The sequence below is a fragment of the Corvus kubaryi genome, unplaced genomic scaffold (genome assembly GCF_017639235.1).
Source record: "Corvus kubaryi isolate FWS band 111438036 unplaced genomic scaffold, C.kubaryi_AGA036_p1.0 37357, whole genome shotgun sequence".
Taxonomy (NCBI): Eukaryota; Metazoa; Chordata; class Aves; order Passeriformes; family Corvidae; genus Corvus; species Corvus kubaryi.
Genome location: NW_024581117.1, coordinates 2,227,102 through 2,242,931, shown reverse-complemented (window position 1 = coordinate 2,242,931; position 15,830 = coordinate 2,227,102). Strand labels below are relative to the sequence as shown.

Sequence of the window (15,830 nt, the reverse complement as noted above, 5' to 3'; positions counted from 1 at the left end):
GTGGGTCACTGAAAAGATTAAATGAATATCTATAAATTTTAATAAGATTACATTATCCCCAACTAGGATTTACAATTCCTTTTAGCTCAGGTACAACCCTTTCAGTTCCAAAATAAGCCAGATTATAGCCTAGGTCAAGTAGGTTGATGCAGGCTGCAGAAAGATTGAGCTATGAGTACTCAAACGATGACTCTCAAATTTAGATCAATGCCCATATATTTGTCTTAGAAAGCTGAGGGTCTCAGGGCTTTTTTTTGTTTGTTTGTTTTGTATTTTTATTTTGTTTGCTTGTTTGAGTTTTTTTCTCTTTTTTTCGTTTTTGTTTTTGGAGTTTGGGGTTTGTTTGTTTGGTTGGTTGGTTTTTTCTTGTTTGTTTGTTTGTTTTTTCTTTTTCCTTTTTTTTTCCTGCAGTTCAGTTGAATCCACAGCCTCTGTACATTTTTAAAAAATGTAGGAGAAACTTGTGTTGCTAGATAGCTGTTTTTGATTTATTAAATCCATTTAAACATTTGTTAAATAAATGATATTAAAGAATTCAACTACGAAACTCAAGGAAAGCAGGCAAAAGCTATTCATCCACTAGTTTATTTCATGTTCAGCAGATAAAAGCACCTTTTATGTATAACTTCCTCTTTTTTACATATTCTCAAGCCTTTTCTTCAAGGTCTTTCAGTATCAGACATAGAATCATATACATTGAGCAGTGCTAAGGGTGAGACAGAATGAACAACCTGTAGGGAATCTGGATACTGGATTTAACTTATAAAATCAGAGCTTTTACCTTACTTGTTTCAATTATTTGCTCACACCAGCTACCTCCCTGTCCAAGACATCCCTTCCCAGCAGGAAGGTGGCATGAGACATTGGGCAGAAAGCTGTGTTGGTTCCTGATGTGTCTCTGCTCCCAGCCTCAGGCATTTGGGACAAAGCTCACTGAGCACCCCGGTGTTCATCTCCACAGAGATCTGTGACTTTTAGTGCCATTTCTCACTTACAGGGTCTTTGCTGCAGCCAAGGTCTTCACCTTCATCTTTCAAAATCCCCTTCTTCCTTTTGTGAACTCCTGGTTTTGGAACTGTCTTCTCTTTTTGAAAGACTCCAAACTCTCAATTTTCCCATGTTTATGTACAGAAGTACAGCATGTGATCAGCTTCCTAATTGATGGTTCTGTCTCATGTGTCTTTATTATTTGGACAATTCAGGGCATCTTTTTTGTTTAGCCAGGATGTTGTCAAAATTTAAAATGGAACTATATCACTGGCAGCTGGCAAGTGGAAGGTTTCTGCATAAGGGTTCAAAAATTCAGTATTTGACAGTGTCTCATATATACATGCAATTATTTGTTATGTAATATCATTCATAACCGAAACAATTTTTCACCTATGATGAACAGTTGCCACCAAAATCAAGATATACACCTATCTTACACAGAGCAAGACAGCATTGTATGATTCCATATATGCACAGCAAAATTCAAGAAAGTGAAAATAAAATGTTCTAAAAATATTTAATGAGTCCTCTATGGCAAGACAGGACTTTTTTGTTTTTTTTTTTCTTTGGTTCTCTAGGTTGAGCTAACTTCCTTACTTCCAAGATCTTTTCTTGGTTTACAGTACAATTAACTTTTTATTTTAGTATGTATGTGCCAATGAGGAAAATACTGATTGTGCTTACTTTTTTTTCCTTCTTTTTTTCCTCCTTTTTTCTTTGCTAATAAATGTTTTGGCTATTATCTAATGACGTTTAGTTTCTACTTCCTCTGCTTACTTGTGCATTATATATAACACATATACAAAATCTAGATATCTTTTGCACTTGCTGTGAACTCTTTTTTTAGACACTGTTAAAGGGTCATCTGTGCCATTCTCTGTCATGTGGAGTGAGTGATTTGATTTCAGTGTCTCCATCTGATCTGTATGTTCCTAGCTTGCTCCTGTGTTCTAGACTCTGACAGGTGCTGCTGTGATTCCCTTTCCTATGCATTCCTGGTGGGATAATAATTACGGGTATTGTCCCCATATCTGAATTTTTCAAAGTGTATGCTTTGTGATTTTTTTTTCTCTTTTACTTATTGCTATACTTTGGTATGAATGTATGTGTGATCAGTTTTTAGGGATTTTCTCAGAGACGACATATGAAACCTTCTTTTAAAGCCAACTAACAAGCAAATGTATATAAATCATGTAACTTATAAGATTTTTAAAAATAAATTATGTTGCTTAAAAATCTTATTTCATTTATAAAGATGCAATATTTCAAGCAATTGCTTTGTTCAATAAGCTTCCATTTAATTTATGCAACACAATCATGGATTTACAAGGACACAGTCATGTACTAGTGTCTATATTGGTATTTTGTTTCATGTATATGACCTTTCTTTAAGACAAAGAAAAACATGGATTCTGTTTTATTTCTCAGCAAATAAGTGCAACAGAAGTCTGAAACTATGCACACATTTTCCAGCCAAAATCCGTACTGCTGAACTCACTGACACCACAAATATGTACCTATAACTTCTGCAAAGGGGGACAGGCATTAGTGAGATTCAGTGATGCATTTACGGAGTCCAAGATATTCTATCCTAAAGGCAAAGCATTGACTAAGGAAAACTGTACTTCAATGCCTATTTCATCAATAAGCTCTCCCTTTCCAGATGAAGAAAATGAAATGGATCAATTATGAAAAAGTTAAGTAGAGGTTGAGATACTGAATCCCTGCATGGAACAAATCCACTACATAGATTCTCCGGCCTGCTTATAGGCCTGATGAAGGTCTTCATTGTAGATGTGTCTGCAGGATTCCGTAGCACCCCAGACCTCTGTACAGTTCAGTTATGACTGCTACAGACTTTAAAGTTAAACAATAAATTGCATCACTTACAATTCTTGGATATTTTGTTCATATTGCCATTAAGTGGGAATAAATAGCACTGTCTATAGTGAAAACTATTTTTAGACAATATAGTAATACGGTATGGATTTTGGATGCCATCAACTGCCACTGTATTTTCTCATAGCCTGATCAAAGTAATTTATGTTTTTTACTGTTTTCCTAATGAGAGATATAAATTAACCTAGGTACATTTATTTTCTTAGAATACAAAATATTCTTATACTATCATTTAGTTCATCACATTGGATATGAAATGACAGCCAGGGATGCATTCTATTAACTCTTCTATTTATTACATGACCATATATTTAAGTGTATTGATTTACCCTCTTGCAAGGAAATTGTCTGGATATATTTATTTTTAAACCTTTATGAGTAAAGTTTTTTTTTAAAAATTGCAACTGTTGTAATAAATTTATTAATGTGACCTTGCAGCCAAAGTGGTGGAAACAAGAAAACCCCAAAAATGGAATTGTACTGATTCTGGCTGCTATGAAGAAAGTTAGCTCTATCCCAACTATACCATGTGCATTCTGTTTTTTCTTGCTTGACCGGCGAGAGGACACAAGGAACTGGGATGGTTAACCTACCTTGAAGCTACAAGCCCACATCTGCAAACCAGGAAAGAAGACAACTTTGAAGGAAGGGGTCATCCAAGAAGACTGTCACTCCAGCTGCTTCTGAGACAATATAAAGCAAGCAGCGATTCCCTACACATAGACAAAGGACTGAGAGTGCCATCATGATTGTGACAAAAGGACTTCTGGCACTGCAATGGTCAGGCAGTGAATACTCTGACCAGCAAGAAGTTCTCTGACTTATGCCAAGAGAAGGAAATGGATAATTGGTTTTTAAGGATTGTGTGGATCTATCTGACTGCCTGGCACACCAGGTCCACAGAAGTATAAGGCTTAGATGGACATCAGGGCACAATGTACCCACCCTAATGTCATCAGGATACAGTGAGGAGGAAGCCAGGTATACTTTTGGAGTGACAGTGGGATATCAGCAGTTGTCTGTTTTGGAGGCTGAGGTAAGCCTAAAGGGTGACCAGCAGCAAAAGCATCCTACTGTGATCAACCCAGAGATCCAACGTACTGTGGGCATAGATTAGTGAAGCAGAAAGTACTCAATGACCTAGAAAGGTACTGATGGGTTTTTGGTGTATCCGCCATGAACACAGAGAAAATTGAACAGCTGTCTACCTTTTCAGGGATCTTGGAAGATTCCAGTGATGTAGGATTGCTGTGGATTGAAGATCAGCAAGTGACAATTTTTATACATTGCAATTTCCAATTGCAGCATAATCCATATTCATTTTCTACTTGCTCTTTTAATCTATGTTTACACTGCATGTAGTAGAAATGATCTTCATCTGTGACTTGGGTTCCAAGATACTGCTATGGATTTGCAGCCACCACATATAAGGCTACAAAGAGCTTTAGAAAAATATTTAGCCTTTTTAGAATATGCTACTTGGTGTTTTCCCTCTCTTTTATATTTATTATGGAATATTTATTTTTTTAAATTGTTCTTTACTATTTTTATTTGTTCTGTTTTAGGGAAAGTGCAATAAAGGAGGACTGTACTGGAGAAGTGTTTGGTGATTTTATCCAGCTATTTGCATGAATTTTGTTCTTACATTTGATTTGTTCTTAGATTTGTTCTTAGATTTGATTTGACCATTCATTTTTGGGAATGTATTCAAATTGAAAGAGAGTACATTTAGATTAAATATAAGGAAAATGATCTTTAATGTGAGTATATGAGGCACTGCACGGTTTGCCCAGAGAAGTTGCAGGTGCCCCATGCCTGGCAGTCTTCAAGGCCAGGTTGGATGGAGATCTGAACAACCTGGTCTAGTGAAGGTGTCCCTGCCCATGACAGGAGGGTTGGAACTAGATGATCGTGAAGGTCCCTTTCCAACCCAAACCAAGCACCAACATATTCTGGCAGCACTCCCTGCAATGATTTCAATCAATCAAAACTCTGCAATTTTTCAAATCAACTTTTTCCTGGAGGCTTCTTGGAAGGGGCAAAAATTAATTAGCCAGAGAAAACCATAAAACTCAACTAAAAAAGCAAACAAAAGAATTCCGCAGAAAGTGATTACTTGTGTAAATGTGGGACAAGATTCTGCTCATTTAGACCTGTACAGTTATTGTAGTGCCTTCATAACTAGCTATAATCAAGAAACCAAAGTCTATTTTCCCACATTTTACACAAACTAGTAATTTATATGCTCACTGATAGTGGATTCTGCAGAATACTTCATGCAAAAATAAGAACAGTATTTGTGCTAAGTTCTTTTATTCAGAGCTTCAAGTTAAGAAAAGAAATACAGGATAAAAAGAAATCCGTAAAGCTGAAGTATCAAATAAAAATAGCAAAATGCTGTTCCCATATTTTTGAAATGGTCTCAAAAGAAGGAGTTGCTTAAATTTCAAAATAGTCTTCTCTTCAAAAATTCTGAACTTTCCCATCCATATAAATAGGGTGATATGGCAGTATAACGCTGGAATGATTTCAATGGGTTGTAGAGAAATGTACTCCAATGAGGTAAAATAAGGATGATAGATATTTTTCTTAGCATAATTGCTTATGTTATTTCCTACACGTGAAAATATTAGACTGATGAACATTTTGAAAAGCCATAATTTCTACTAAAAGCATTTACCAGTCACATGATAATTTGCTATCCTTTCATATGTTTTTAGCTTTAAAAGCATTAATTTAGGGTAGAAACTACCCTGCATATTTGGAGAGGCAAAAAATCACCCCCTTCTATAAATATGTTTAATTTTCTTATTAAAATTATTTTCATTCCCTAAACAGAGATTGTCTCCAACATTTCCTTTGTCTTGAGTATGCTCAGAGGATGACATGTTTTGAGACTTGTTGATCCGCATATCAATTATAAATGTAATTTTTAGTAAGATCAAGGTTAGGCACAGTGAGACATATAGGGGCTTTTAAGACAACATTCTTTTAATTTTACAACTCTGAATGTGTCAAATAATGAATGTGGCAAATAATTAGATGCTTCATTTAATATTAGGTTACGTTCAATTCTCTTGTGGTCTGATCCCCATTTGCTTTTTTTTTTTACACCTAGCATTGGTAGCTGCTAGACTAGGCTTATGTGCTGTATGGCCTTTGTTGGTTTAGGGTTCTCGCACATTGGACTATGCAAAAAACCCCTTTTCTTGCATGTTCGAAACATTTTCTGCTGAGATTCTTTCAAGAATCAAGAAAGGCTTCTTTTAAGGCAGAGAATAAATATCATACTACTTTATGGGCATAAAACTGAAACCTGCATATCTTCTGATCTGGTTTTCTGACCAGATCTCACTGTTGGTATGTGTAAAATGAAAAAAACATCTTAACAAAAATGTTAGGAATAAACATATAATCCAGTTCTGATTCACTTCTGATGGCTTTGCTGTGACAGCACTCAATATTCTCTGTCTGGATTATGACTTTTGCATGCTTTCTATATCACCCAGTTGGTTAGAGCATGGTGCTAATAATGCCAAAGTTGTGGGTTTGACCTCTGTATGGGCCATTTCCTGAAGAGTTGAACTTGCTGATCCTTGTGGATCCTTTAAGTCAGAATATTCCATAATTAGCTTTCAGTAGTGTACATTAAAAATAAGTTATGCAGTCCTTAACAGGGCTTATGCACATGCACGTCATATCTACTTCTTCTTCATTTTGGTTTTGATGGTTTATGCTGTCAAACTCAACACTGTTGTTAGAAACTTATGCAAAATCAGATTATTTCATGTTATGAATAGCTGTGTTACCATTTGCAATTTGCTCACCCCTGTTAAATCAAATTTAGAGTTCACTAGGTGCAAAGAAAGAGAGCAAACAGGAAAATCAACTCTTTATCTTAACCTTTATTAACTATAAATTTCAACATCTCTCTGTACTCCTGCTAATCCTCTAGAGCATTTTTCTGAATTTGTTGAGAGCTCAAGAACTTATTTTGGAACTGACATGTGGGAAGTTATTACCGCAGACCTGGTTCCTACGGTATATCACCGTGTCCCGCAGCTAGAGGGAGGAGGAGGAGGAGAAGATCCAGCAGGCAGGAATTGTGCAGCAAGATTGATTTATTTAATTATTTTACAAACTCTTTTATAGACTTTTTTCTTCATAGTCTAATTGGGCAAAGGACCAGCCACCCCTTGGGGGTGACTGGCCAAAATCCTAAACCATCCATGATCAAAATATTTTCTACTATACCATAAACAAGACTTTGCAAGGTTGCAGGTGGCTTGGTTGTTTACATTCCCTGCTACCTCTTCTGTGAGAGAGAAAAGGCTCTCACGGACTTAGAAAAATAACAAGAAGATCCTCACTAACAGCATTTTTGTACCTACAGGAAGTGATGGGAAAACTTATTCCTTGGGCTAAAGACTGTTAAATTCCATCCCGGTATCTGAGGGATGGGAAGGAGCTGTGAACTCAAGTGTGAAAGCATAGTTGTGTTATCATATGGCAATTTATGAGAAAACCTCAGTCAGCAAAAAAGGGGGCTGTGCAGAGAAGAAGATTTGCATGTGAAATACAGCTTTTCTCACCATTTCTGAAATACAGTTTAGTTAACTTCTTTGGTGCTGAAAGGCAACCACCAGTACAACTGACTTCTTGACTGAGCCATTTGAAAGGCAGAACTGCTTCTTGATCTGTTGCGTTGGCAATTTTGGCTGAACACAACTATTCCTATCAAAAATGTTGTGTACACAGAAACTTTAACAGGACATGATCCAGGAAATAATTCTATGCTTCTTAGAGAAGTTATACAGAAGAAAGGCAATATTGCAAACTTAATGCTATCTTAAGCTTAATTCTTATTTTCATATTTTGAACTTTAGCAATTTGACCTGTTTTCTGGAATTCTCACAGGATAATGGGGAAATTACATATTCCGTATAATATGCCTGCGTATTACTGTCTCTCTACATGATTAGTAAAATATTTGCCATGAGTTTTCCACCTTGTATGGTGTATAGTGTCTCTGACTACAATTGGAATTTATATTTAGAAAGGGTGATGTGAGAGAATAAGGTGAAGCTTGTGAGGTAGGGATTGTTTCCTGAGAAAAACTTTCAGAGTTTCATTGTACTTCTTAGCATACATGAAATGCTTTACTCCTTTGGGGAAAACAGTCTTTCTTGGAAGATACACTGGATATGCTGAGAGCAGCTAAAATGAGGCATCAAAGTGCATGATGCCAAAGTTTGTTAGAAACCAGTGAAAGTTTTGTTTCAACATTCAACAGCATGTTGCTGGGCATCTTATTAGTGCAGCCATCAGTGGGAACCATTCTAACCTGCTCCGGCTACCCTCTGGCAGAGGTGACAGAGGTGCCCTTCTCAGGCCCACAGAAAGGAAGAAAGAGTGCAAGGGAGCTGAGCAGCAGAAGCAAAACTTTGCAATTAAATAAGTAGATAGAAATCATGAGAGAAGAGGTGCAAGGGGCTGCTCAAATGAAGTGCGCATACACTAAGAACATAGTGTGAATTACTAGCACATTCTTTGATGGCTCATTAGGACTGGTTTCACCTGAATCACTTAATGTCTACATTTTACAGCTGCCTGTCTCAAGGATCAACAGTATCTTAAAAATGCCAACAAAAAATGTTGGTTTGATAATAGGGAGTGGCATAACCTCTAGGAAATCTGACATACGCTCAGAACAAAGTACATCATTTCAGCGCTAGGCAACAAAAATTGGAAATGCTTTCCTGAACTCCTGGCTTTGGAGGTGACAGAGTTTATTTTCTTCTTAGTAGCTGGTAAAGTTCTGTATTTTGAATTTAATATGAGAAAAATGTTGCTAACACACTGGTGGTTGACAGGTAGCCCTTACCAAGTCCTTAGCTAAGGAGTTTCGAGTTTCCCAGTCTGCCAGTGAGCAGGTGCACAAAAAGCCTAGAGGGAACACTGCTAACACAACTGACCCAAAGGCATATTCTATACTGTAGAATATCATGGCTACTATATAAATTTGGGCAGGGGGGAGAGGAGAGGGATTGACTGGGAGGGGAAGATGGCTGCAGGGAGATGGGCTGGACATTGGTCAGTGGGAGGTTAACAATTTTATTGTGGATCACTTATTTCTCTTGGTTTTTTCCTCTCCTTTTCATTACAATTATTACTATATTTTATTTTGTTTCAGTTATTGAAGTGTTGTAATCCCAACCAATAGACTTTACCTTCTCCTCCCCACCAGAGGCAGCATGGTGAGTGAGCAGCTGTATGGTACTTAGTTGCCAGCTGGGATTAAACCATGATGAGAAGAAATTGTTGTTTATGCCTTAATTGGACATGCCTTTCCTCAACCTCCCACTTAATAATGAAATTTGTGTATAAGGTATTAGAAATGCCTGGTTGATAAACTAAATGGACTTTTATATCTTTTATCAGGCTTGCTGGTTTATGATGTCAGTTACTTTGGAGACATATCTGCATAAAGGCAAGATCAAGAGAAGGAAGGGGAAACCTTGTTATGACAGGCAGTTATGAATTAATGATGAACAATTAGTGATTATGCTTATTAGAATTATCATACTGAAGAATGAGCCATGCAAGAAGGATCTGTACTTGTATCAACTCTAACTTGTTTATATAGAAGTGGTAGATTCTTTCTTTAGTTTTGTTTTAACAGCTAAATGTTACTAATATTTGGGGTTCTTTTCGCAGCTAAAATTACATTATGGAATTATATGCACCATACAAGAAGGAAACCAGATCCAGAGATCCTATATTTACCTTTTTAAAGGTCTTAAAACCTTGATAAAAACTATTATAATAGAAACATACAAAAAATATTATTCAAGGAAAGAGAGTGTAATAGAAGAGAGATAATGACCTAGATAAAGGATCTAAATTAATTAAGTGAAAAGTTACATAAAAAACTTCTTGAGGCTTTTAGAATAAGAGCTGGGCAATAAATGGTATCTTATGTAAAGAACATTCTCAAATCTGCATATTCTTATGCAACATGCTGACTGCATCCCTCTGCAAGGAAATAGTTTTGCTGTACTTTCGAAGTAACTGTGTTATTTTCAGGAACAAAATTTTATTCTTTCTTTTGATGTGTGTCAGTTCTTACACATCTTTTGTGTAATATTTGCAGATTGAGAGGAAGCCATACATACACATTTTATTAACTGTATTGCCTTTCTATAAACAACAGTGCAGATTTCATCACTTGGTATTTGTTTCATACCTTAAATACATTTTTCTGAGAAAACGAAATAGTAGATTGATTGAAGAAAAGAAATACTGCCTGCATCATAGAAAATAATTATGATTTCTCATAAAATGTTATGAAAAGATGAGTAAATGAATGAGAATCTTATAAGGTTTATCTGTTTCATTTTGCTATCAATTTCATATTATAAATACAATAATGAATATATATTTCCCTTTCTGTCTGTCTGTCACTCTTTCTGACTCTCCCCAGTTACAAAAAAATCTACAAAAAAGCCATGTCTTGAGATTCTGAGAGTGAAACATCTGCAGCTCTCTGAACAAATCATATTGTCTGAGCACCATTTCTTTTTAATGTGTGTAGCTTTTCCAATACAATAGACATTTCCATAGCACCAAAACCACTTTCTTGAATTTTTTAGTAGAAAATATAAAAATCTATGACAAAATATTAATAATGTACTCTTTTTAATGAAACAGGAGTTTTCAAAGTAAACCCCAATAATAAAATGATGCTCTGATCAGATAATTCTAACTAGAAAAGCTATTCAGGAAAATATTGCTATTTAAATTTGTAATAGGCAAGACATTAATAGGAATTTATTCCAATGTATAATATGTGAGAAAGAATAGAAAGAGTATTGAAAACAACATGGAGTTACAAAAAATGTTCTTGATTAAAGTTAAGTAGTTTCTTCAATAGCAATGCTTTCACAAACTGGTTTTGATGGAAAACAATGTTAAATGCACATTTATATAATATTGATAAGTATCAGATCAATTCAAAATCCCTTGTTGAGTTGGTGATTAAGTGATTTGGTGTCATAAGGACTTTTGAAGTATAAATTTCAAAAAATGCTTCTAATGGGTGCAATTTGAAAGATATATATCACACCAAAGTTGAGGTATGTACGGAAAGTTTCCTTTTAGGAGTTTATTTGTGATATGAGCAGCAATTGCATATTTATAGAAACTGCAAAAATTTGTGTGCAACTTAAGTCAACTTTCTTCCATGAAAATACAAATGGTCTTTTGCAAATGTAACAAAAATTTTTAGGCCAGTGCTATAAATAAATGCAAAATAATTCCTTTTTTAAAAGGGAATGACCCTTTGAGAATCAAAAATTTCCAATATTGTTGAAATATTTCTATATTTAAATTATTCAAATTGTAAAAAAACCAATATTTAATGCTAATATTTCAAGCAGAAATATTATGTTCAGAAGATTTACTTAGGTATTCTGCCAAGAATCAGCAGTAGCCATGACTAAACAATGTGGTTATAACTGTTTGTGTGTAAGGCCAATGCAGACAGATAGGACACCAGGTGCATTTTTGGGATTTATTACCTAAAATTTATTATTCTTATCTTTTTTGATTAAATTTCACATTGTTCCAACAGCTGGTAGTTGGACAGATTTATTATGCAAACAGAAGTACTGAATGATAGTATTATAACTCAGCGTCACTAATTTGGGAATTTCAGTGCCTGTATGCAAAATGCTTCTCATTTCCAAATTCTTTCTGATAGAATCAGAATCTTTACTCTAGAATATGTAATGATATTAACTCATTGTTTTGTTACACTCACTGTTATAGATCAGTGTTTCATGATCCATAGAAGTCTTGAGAGTACTGCTTTATTCTGCTGGAAATGATGGTCCTGAAATATTAGCTAAGCCAGAGGAAAAATAATACAATTCTGCTGCTCAATGAAGCCCAATTCTTTCCATCATATGCAATAAAGGCATTTAAGTCTTTGTATGTACTTATGGATTTTTGGATCTATATAGGGAATTTAGAGTTTTAACTGTTGAGTTTTAGATATTAACTGTGATGATTTAAAAAAGCCTAAAATCTGTTAAATTTTTTTACAATCTTTTTCATTTTTCTTTCAAAACTTAGTCTTAAAGGCAGGCAGAGGTTAGACAGAAGGGAGTGAATTTTCAAAGTATTTGAGGATATGTGAAACTAGCAGGCATTTTCAGAAGAACACAGTTTTCAAATAGTCCCTTATCTGTGCCAAAATCTTCCTCGCATAAATAGGAGTCCTCTTAGTCAACACGTTTTTTTTTCCCTTGAGTCATCAGTGAGTTCTTTCATAGGTAGGTACAGTACTGTACACACTCAGCCCAAAATTTGGACTTCTCCTTATAACACCTGTAGCAGAACTTAAAATTTTTGAGGAGAGTTATAAAATTTTTTAATTTTCTTATTTTTATAACATTATAGCTTTTTATACGGTGTAAACAGGAAATGTAAGACACCCTGAAACTATTGTGCATTTTAGAAAAGTTTGAAACTACTCTAAGCTTTCATCTTTTTCCTGTAGAAAATCTGTAAATTCTCTTTGCACTTTCATTCTGTGAAGAGTTAAAGACATTTAGAAAAAATTTGTGAATATATATTCCTCGTGTTAACATGAAACATTTTTGTGTGTTATTGAAGGTCCCTAACAACTCTTTACAAAACCTTAAACAGCTGTAAACTCAGATGCTCAGGTTAAGTGTGAGTATAATTGCTTAGGAGTTGAGAATATGAAAACTTACAGGTCAAATGACTTACGCAGAGAAAGAATGTGAGAGGAGAAGACAAGATTTTTTTGATTCTAATCCACACAATACCTTGTCCACAGCACATTCCTCTGTGTTGTGACATTAGATCCATGATGCTACCTGTTAAGCAGCAGAGCAGGTTTAGCTTCAAGCAGACTGTTGACTACTGTGAAAATTCCTTATAGCTGCAATTTCATCTGAGAGTGTCTAGACAGTGGTTCTTACGGTTCCCAGACACAGGTCCACCTAAAGAAAATAGTGACAATATTTAAGAAGAAGAGACTGGTTTATATCATCAATCCTCTATTCACCCAGAAATAGATGTGGAAAATTAAAAATGGAAGCAGTGATTGCTGGACATTTTAACTGAAAAAGGGAGACGATTATGGACTTTGTGGAATCACAACATGGATTTTTGTTTCATATGAGTAGGATTGGTGGAGTTTTAAAATTCAGCAGCATCGTCACAATTTCATTGACTGATTTAAAGATTACTGATCTCTCACCAAAGCTGTGGTCCAAATATATGTCACAATAATCTAATCCTGTTAATTTGCATTTCCCTAATACAATAAATTAACATATGTCTGTTTAATCTGTTTTAAATGTGGTATCTGCTTTATCATTTTACAGTGAAAAGTTAAACTCTGAAAAAATCAGCTTGCAAAGATGACACTAAATGGAAATTTTTGAAGTTGAAGTCAGCGATAATGAAAAAGGCTGCAGTGACAACAGTTGAGGTGAAAATCTTGTTTTAGTCAGAAGATAAACTTCAAAGGTTTAAAATTGCCTACAACATTTAAGTCTGAACTTTAAATCTGATCTACGTCTAAGACAGGAATTCCAGATTATCATTATTCTTATCACATATCTGTAGTTTGCATGCCTTTCATTTGTCTTGGTGTTTTTCAACACATTAAATGTCAAATGCTAAAGGCCAAGTCACTGTGCTATGTTTAATATTGCTAACTTTTGTATTTATGTTGCTCCCGAAAACTATGAAGAAAGACCGTGAGGTTTCAGATATGAACTATTAACACAGACATTAAAAAATTCTGAAAGAACTGCTTTCATACTGTATTGATAATTGTAGTGGTTTGGTCCAAAATACTCATTACTGTTTATCTGCTGTGAGATAAGAATTAGGAGAAATGCAAAGCAGGCACCAAACTTGAAAGAATATAAAGAAGTTTATTAACAGACCTAAAAGAAGAAGGAAAAAAAAATTATACCACCTTCAGAACTCTCCTCCTCCCCCCACCTTCCTCCCTTCTCCCACTGACAATGTTCAAAGACAACCCTTAAGATGTTCAGTCTGTTTACCACTGCCATAATAACCTTGTTCAGTCCATTTAGAAAGAGAAGTCTCTTCTTGCTCATGCTGTGAAAACATTATCACAACGAGACAGCCGCCCACTTCCAAATATTGTTCAGTTCATTTAGGAAGAGGAGTCTCTCTGCCTGCGTGTGAGTCCTTTCCCCCGACTTGCAGCTTTTCCCGCAACTGCTTTCGAGGGTCCAGTCTTGAAGTTTTTTGGGATACAATTTTAAGGTTGAGCCGTTCAGAAACAAAAACAGAGGCCCTTCTCCTTCCCTGGGAGCAAAGGGTCTTCATCATCTTCCTCTTTAGGACTATCTCTGGGAGCATCTCTAGGGACTGAGGTTTTCTCCTTTCCCATTTGGAGCAAAAGTCCTCATCTGGTTCATCTCTCCCTGTTCAAACTTCTCATGAAATTACAGCTGTGTCAGCATCTGCCTATCTCAGTGCAGGTGCTTTTGCTCACGGGTTGAACACTCCACCCTCCATATCTTCATGAAATTACAACAGGATACTCTGGTATATCATAGCTTCACAACAGAATTTCCCCTTTAAGCATCTCCTCTCTCTCTTCCCTCAGGTTTTCAGCTCTTCACAGCAATAAAAGGGTTAATCTCACCTCGGCCTTGCAGCTTTGCAGCTGGAATGTTGAATGTTGCTTATCGCAGTGGAGAGGGGGGAGAGCCGAGCCGCTCCGGCTGCCCACGGCAAGGCAGTGGGGGGGGTTCCATGGCTGGAACAGGTCCATCGGCTCCAGGATGGCCGTGGCCCGGCCCGGCCTGGCCCAGGCAGGGCCTGGCCGGGCCCACTGGCCCCCACACGGGCCCCGCAGCCACCTGTCCCAGCACGGGAAACGAGAGAGAGCTTGGGGGGGAGTTTGTCTATTCTTAAATGTGGATCACAGAGGTGGTCACAACTTTAAGTGGCTTAAAGAATTGTCCATATTCAAACTGGCCAGCTGATAGGTTCTACCAGTTCCCAGAGGAAACTGTAAGCACCCCTTAGCAAGGACGTCCCTTCCGGGACTATGCTTGCTAACCTATGACAATAATTTTCCTTTGGATTACAATTTGAAAAATTAATTTAGAAACATTTACAGTGCAATTTCATAGATGCCTCATTAAATTAAAAGAAAAGCTTTGAGTTTATAATTTAGTATATTTTTTACTACAATTTTATTAGTAAAAATTTTACAATCTGGATTGTCAAACACTAAACAAAGGTATCTAGAGAGATATGGAACCTCTTTCTGGGACATAATGAAAGTTCTACCAGAGAAGGCCCTGCACAACCTGACCTGTGCTGGCCTAGCTTTGAGTGGCAGGCTGAACCAGAGGACCCCTAGAAGTACACTCCAAATTAAATAAATCTGTGACATTTATCAAAATGTCAGTCATTTTGCTGCTTTATTTTACAAGCAATGAACACTTTAAACTCCACCAAAATAAAAATGCAGAAGTGATACTATTTTCCTCTAGCAACCCAAACTTGAATTCCTCATTTTTTCTACAACATTCAGAGTTTGGTATTTTAAAATCCTATAGAACAGGTCCTCTTCTCCAGCACTTTTGTGTGCTGTAGGCTATCTATAAAACTAATTTTAGAGATATGCTCAGACATTTAAGTTCAGCATGTACCTGCTGCAAGTGCTATGAAACTGCTCATGATAGATGATAAATTTGTTATTCAAGAAAGGATGCTGTACATTAACCCAGCAGTCTCTGCATCAATATTGCTGGAAACCTGAGACGTGCTACAAGGGATTTTTTTATTATTTATTTTGGCCAAATTTTCTGGGACAATACATTTTATTTTAAGACTGAAGATAACAAACTAAC

The 15,830-nt window shown here is 36.0% G+C and overlaps 1 long non-coding RNA gene across 1 annotated transcript; it reads right to left on the bottom strand.

Moving 5' to 3' along the window:
• Window positions 1-6,992: 6,992 nt before the first annotated feature.
• On the bottom strand, window positions 6,993-14,651 carry LOC121667247. Its single transcript, XR_006016983.1, has 2 exons — window positions 14,612-14,651; window positions 6,993-12,920 (listed from the first exon to the last, which is right to left on the bottom strand). It is a non-coding gene; the product is annotated as an uncharacterized LOC121667247 (long non-coding RNA).
• Between the last annotated feature and the right edge of the window lie 1,179 nt (window positions 14,652-15,830).